Source organism: Pseudoliparis swirei, chromosome 11 (genome assembly GCF_029220125.1).
Source record: "Pseudoliparis swirei isolate HS2019 ecotype Mariana Trench chromosome 11, NWPU_hadal_v1, whole genome shotgun sequence".
NCBI lineage: Eukaryota > Metazoa > Chordata > Actinopteri > Perciformes > Liparidae > Pseudoliparis > Pseudoliparis swirei.
The window spans coordinates 1,781,543-1,787,542 of NC_079398.1; the positions used below are offsets into that span (position 1 = coordinate 1,781,543).

The window sequence follows — 6,000 nt, forward strand, 5'->3', positions numbered from 1 at the left end:
TGTTTCACTCTGATACAATAACTCATGTAGTCAGCTCCTCAAAACATGTTCACACACAACACAGAGCTCCATCCTTCTGGAGACCAAAGTACTACATGATGATGATGTGATGTAGTCAGAGGAGTAGAGACACTGACAGCAGAGTCACAACAGAACAGGTTACATGTTTATGATGATTTAGTTTATTTCGATCAGCAAAATATACAACAATCATAATTCAACAAAAGAAGAAAGTGGCTGACCGAAAGGGTCGAGGCTGAAGCTAACGAGCTTATAAGTGCCCTAACCTATGATTTCTCGAAAAAACTTATTTCAAAGAATCATATATATATATATACACACATACATACGTATACATATACATACATATACACACACATATATACATATAAACACACACTCTATACATACACACACATGCATATAAACATAAAACGAAAAACAAAACAAAAAACGTGTCCCCATTAACCGTTGATGTAATGATGATGTAGTAATGAAGGTTACAGGTGAAGCACAGGTGGTGCTGTGACTGGGTGCTAACTGAACGCTGCTTAATAAGAAAAACTCAACTGTCTCTTTATTTTTCAATTGTCAATATGTATTGCCTCGTGGTCATCATATCCTCACTCTTCCATGTGGGAATGTTTCGTTCCAAAATGACCCAAATAAAACAAGTAAATACATGATGTATACAACTATGCTGGAAATTAACCATGAACATAAATATCAGAGGAAATAAACGGCATTAAATACATATGTATCAATAACAGGTATACTGCCATCTAGCGGTATAAAGGTGAACCGTTTACTCTGCGGTGGAAATATAAATATATTAGGAACTGTGTTGCATCAAACAATGCAACGATTAAGTGAGAAGGTGATTCTTGCTGTGTACATGAATATTAAACTTCCCGTCGTCACCACTGTCGCTAAAATATCCAGGTTTAATTCTTTATTCTTTATATTGACTAATTAATATTCTTCTAACGTTACCCTGCGATGTGTTTGCATCGTTAAAATATCTCCGTTTAATTATTTATTCTTTATATTGATTCATTACTATTCTTCTAAGGTTAATACGAATATGTATCACTGGCTTTTATTTTGACTTTATTTAAAGCACTTCCGTTCTGTCGTTTTTGGTTTCAGACAGCAGAAACGAAATACGGAGGTGGTATTCCGTTTTTCCGTTTTTGGTTTTCAAACGGAAAACGAAAAAACCACGTGATTTCCGTATTCCGTATTTGGAATGAAACGAAAAAACAAACTAACAAAACGTACACGGACCGTGGACCTCTCACTCTGCGGCCCTCGCCCTCGTTGTGTCTCCGCTGCGGTGCGCCTCTTTTCACACGACCGGGTCCGTGTACGTTTTGTTAGTTTGTTTTTTCGTTTCATTCCAAATACGGAATACGGAAATCACGTGGTTTTTTTCCGTTTGAAACCCAAAAACGGAAAAACGGAATACCACCTCCGTATTTCGTTTCTGCTGTCTGAAACCAAAAACGACAGAACGGAAGTGCTTAAAATGAAGTCAAAATAAAAGCCAGTGATACATATTCGTATTAACCTTAGAAGAATATTAATGAATCAATATAAAGAATAAATAATTAAACGGAGATATTTTAACGATGCAAACACATAGCAGGGTAACGTTAGAAGAATATTAATTAGTCAATATAAAGAATAAAGAATTAAACCTGGATATTTTAGCGACAGTGGTGACGACGGGAAGTTTAATATTCATGTACACAGCAAGAATCACCTTCTCACTTAATGTGTGTGTGTGTGTGTGTGTGTGTGTGTGTGTGTGTGTGTGTGTGTGTGTGTGTGTGTGTGTGTGTGTGTGTGTGTGTGTGTGTGTGTGTGTGTGTGTGTGTGTGTGTGTGTTTTGAAACATATGGTTGGAGGGAGCCAGAAAGACTGTCCCACATTTACAAAGAAACAAATGGTCAATTTGACCCGCCACATAACAGGAGGGTTAAATGTAGTTGACACTACAAAGGGTTGCATTTTGGGTAACTGAGTTTATTCTGTGTTTATCTCCCGCAGTAGACGTGTTTGCCACTGCCACCCTTTTGCACTGAAGCACGCAAGATGGACTCCAGCCTGTTACCTTACTTAGATATTGTACAACAAATGATGCATAGTGGCTGTAGTGATGTGGACATAAAAAACCACTTGATATTTGAATGTGGCTTGCGTAGAGGAACGTCCGTGGCCAATATTCGGAAGTTTTGTAAAGACCACGGGTTAAAAAGACAGCGAGTGACGGACCAACAACTTGAAGCTGCAGTCTCCAATGCAATAACACAGGTAGGGTGCAGTTAATTTATTTGCGCGAAAAATGCATACAACGAAACTATAAGTGTGTGTAAGGTTAGTATGTTATACTTTAACCCTCCTGTTATGTTCGTTTCTGACATACAGCCGTCATGCTCCCGGGTCAGTTTGACCCAAAAGTGGTCAGAAACAAAAACATCCTAATAACTATAGTTTGTACCTCATCACCAACACCATTACTAACAATCCAATCAGTTTTTAGTGGAATTGAGTTATTCACCCCTCCATAGATTTAATGAAAAATACATGTTCAAACAATTTTTTAGGTACATTGAAAAAATCTAAATCTAAATTAAATTGCATTAGTTTACTATAACATATATATTCTCCTACATTTTATTACCATTTAGTAAAAAAATGTCATGGGGTGATGTAGATAAATAGAGATGAGACACCTGTGTTCAGGGTCATAATGACCCGCCCACTAAAAATCAAGCCAAATGAGTCATAAAGGATTTGTATTGAAAGTAAACTTTAGTTATGTTAATTTATAGTGTTGATATGCATAAATTATGTTATAAAAGATGACCAAAGGCCAGCACATAGTCATCCTCTTGGTGCAGTCGTATGGATCTGTAGAAATGTCACTCTTGCCTGTCTTCAAAACTTGAGAGCCCTGAACAGGGTGTGTGTCACTCTCAGTCACCCAGTCGATTAGAAGTACTAGAGCACCATATTTATTAGGAGAGACATGAAAGAAAGCCTTACCTTAGTGTCCCATGTCCAATAAAGGTGTATTTAGGGGGGAAATGAGAAACATTTGTAAAGTGTGGTTCTCGTGGGGTGATGGCCGGGCACACAGGCAGGATATAGATGGTTCATACAAACAGATGGTAAGAAAGACTGTCCCATATTTACAAAGAGGGGGGACTCCATAATAGCTATTGTATTTAGTAGTTATATAGTTATTGTAACACGGTCCGAAAACTGTGCAGCTCCACGCAGCTCCAGCCGCAAATACCTGCCGTAAGTGTGATCCATGTGACGTCATTCTGTAACTTGCTTGTATTTATTACAATAACAAATGATAACGACATCTTTTAACATTAAAGTTAGACACAGATCTGATTAAAGGTCAACATCTGAATCCAACTAAATAATGTAGCCTACTGCTAATTAAATTTGTCTCTTACAACTATGAAAATGTAACGAGTAAAACATGTTTAAACTGCAACTAGTTTTCATAATCATCTATAATTCAAAACACTTAACAATTAATAGTAATTTAATTGGAGTTGAAGTTGACATTTCATGGCTTAACATTACAATGCAACATGTATTCCTTTCTTTATCTTCAGGGTGGTCCTACCTATGGCAGGAAAATGATGACTGGGAGTCTTGCAGCTGCAGGTGTCTTCGCATCAGAGGGTCGTGTTGGAGCTGTTTTGCGCAACATTCACCCACCTTACCATAAGGCACGATGCCAGGTTGGTTTTTTTTCTCAAATTAGAATATGTTGTGCTATTCAATAAGGTCATGATGTTCTTTTTTGTCTGTGTTTAAGGGAGCAAGGAACCTCAACCTCTTCCTTACCATGCAGCCTATGTGGGTCACAAAATCCACATGGACCAAAATGAGAAGATTGTCATGTTTGGCGTGACTCATGTGCTGGCAATAGATGGCTTCTCCAGCAAAATTGTTGGACAAGCTACTATGCCTGTAAAGAACAACCTCACCATCTAGAATGACGTTTACAGGTAATTGAAAAGACTGTTGTCCTTGTACCCTAAACATTACAAATCATCCCCATTTTATGAGGTGTTTTAACAGGGTGTCTGTGGGTCCTTAAACACAAAAAATGCATTTAAAATGAAATATCTTACAATTTCTTGAATACCATTTTGTCAGCTCTGAAAAATGTACTTGATTAGGAAGAGACGCACATTTTCGAAAGTGGATTTAAATTCAATATGGCTTGTTAATGTATTAAAAGAAAATGCTCAACTTAAGTGGGATTAGTCGATGTGAAAACCTTCATAATATACTGTATATTTTTTAGTTTGGATTTGAATCAACGTATTAAATTGCATTCATATTGGTCTAAAAGGACTTAAATTAAACTTATTGAAAACTACAGAAACCCTTTTTAAGCAGCAAGTTACAACTCATCTCACCTCATCAGTACCTGATAACACAAGACCTACTACACATTTTGTAAATGTATCTGACACCATTAGCCTTACCCTCCATACTGCTGTCTGCCAATGTTATGTTTTCTTGCAGGAGTGCAGTAATGGAATATGGGATGTGGGACCAGGTCAGAGTGGATCATGGAAAGGAGTTCTACCTCACTCTTTTCATGCAGGAGAAGTTGGCCAGCCACCGCCACAACACTGAAAGGCCACCATATCTCCAAACACCATCGACAAAGGTGATCGACATACAATGGTTTTGCTGATTATAAAGTTAATCAACATGTAATTAAATAACTATTTCACACTTTCATTAATTATTCAGAATGGTTAACTGAAGATATTGAAATGTGTGAAAGTAAGTTAGTCTGGGGGGGCGGGGAAATATTTGTTTATCAAGAATCTGAAAATGTCTCTATTTTGCAATGACAGAATCACAGAATCGAGAGAATCTGGCCAGAAATTAACAACCGAGTTAACTACCCATTGAAAGCTGCATTGGTCGAACTGGTGGATCAGGAGGAGCTGGACATGGAGGACCAGATGACTCGGTTCTGTGTGTCATCTTTGACATGCCAGTTGGCCCAGATCGGTGTTAACCGAACTGTGCAAGCATGGAATGCACACAGGATTCCTGGTATGTCTTCGGTTGGTCTTTCAAGCCTTTTTTAATGTGAATAATTATTTTCAAAATGTTTTACTATTGAATGTTTCTTAAACATGTTTAATCAAATACTAGAAGGAGCATGTTGCAATACATGGCATGGTTGTGACAGCCACATTGAATTATTATTACAGGGAGGGGGGATACCAAATTACTTGGCCAGAGATGGATGCCCAAAGAAGCTGTCGACAGACCTTTTGCCAAATGCATCTGTGGCTGCAGACTGGTACGACCAGGAAGTGGGCTCACTGACACGAGTGTCAGACTTTGGCACCAACCCATTTCCAAGTTCACAGGACCAGGAAGCTGCAGTGAGGGAATTTGCTCTGCAGTGCCCTGATACAAGTGGACTGCTGGACAATGCAGTGAATAATCTGCCACAACCGTTCAAAGATGGACTCAAAGGCCTCATCGACATCTCAAGGAGAAATTGTCAACGCTGATGTTTTTTTGTGTGTCCAAATTGTTATTGTCTGTGCTTTTTATTTGGTTCAACTGACGGGATGTTTTTTTCTTTTCTTCAAATGTTGGGGGTTTAAAGGGAGAAATATGTTCTTTTTGAATAAACACTTACCGGTATGTCTTCAAAGTCTGGCACGAATTTCATTTTTAATCTCTAATGGGAAAGGCTGGACCTGTAACACCAACTATTGAGAGTGACACGGTGTGTTGACCCCCTGCCCTGTAAGGCACTGGAAGATGGCTTGTTCAGCGACCTCTGACCTAGGTAACAAACGTACACCCCAAAATATACACACACAAGACGGTTGCAGTCGGTTTAGGGCGGTGAAGCCATGATAACTTCATACATTAGCCACCATTGTATCACTTGTTTCAGGCTAATAAGTCGGTCTCCCCGAC

At 38.5% G+C, this 6,000-nt stretch overlaps 1 long non-coding RNA gene across 4 annotated transcripts; it reads left to right on the top strand.

Moving 5' to 3' along the window:
* Window positions 1–1,901: 1,901 nt before the first annotated feature.
* On the top strand, window positions 1,902–5,118 carry LOC130201531 (uncharacterized). 4 transcript variants are annotated; one of them, XR_008833205.1, is made up of 5 exons: window positions 1,902–2,316; window positions 3,642–3,770; window positions 3,884–4,040; window positions 4,567–4,714; window positions 4,908–5,118. It is a non-coding gene; the product is annotated as an uncharacterized LOC130201531 (long non-coding RNA). The 4 variants fall into 4 exon arrangements; XR_008833204.1 differs by lacking the exon at window positions 1,902–2,316 and having other exon boundaries at window positions 3,344–3,770; XR_008833206.1 differs by lacking the exons at window positions 1,902–2,316; window positions 3,884–4,040 and having other exon boundaries at window positions 3,360–3,770.
* The last annotated feature ends 882 nt before the right edge of the window (window positions 5,119–6,000 follow it).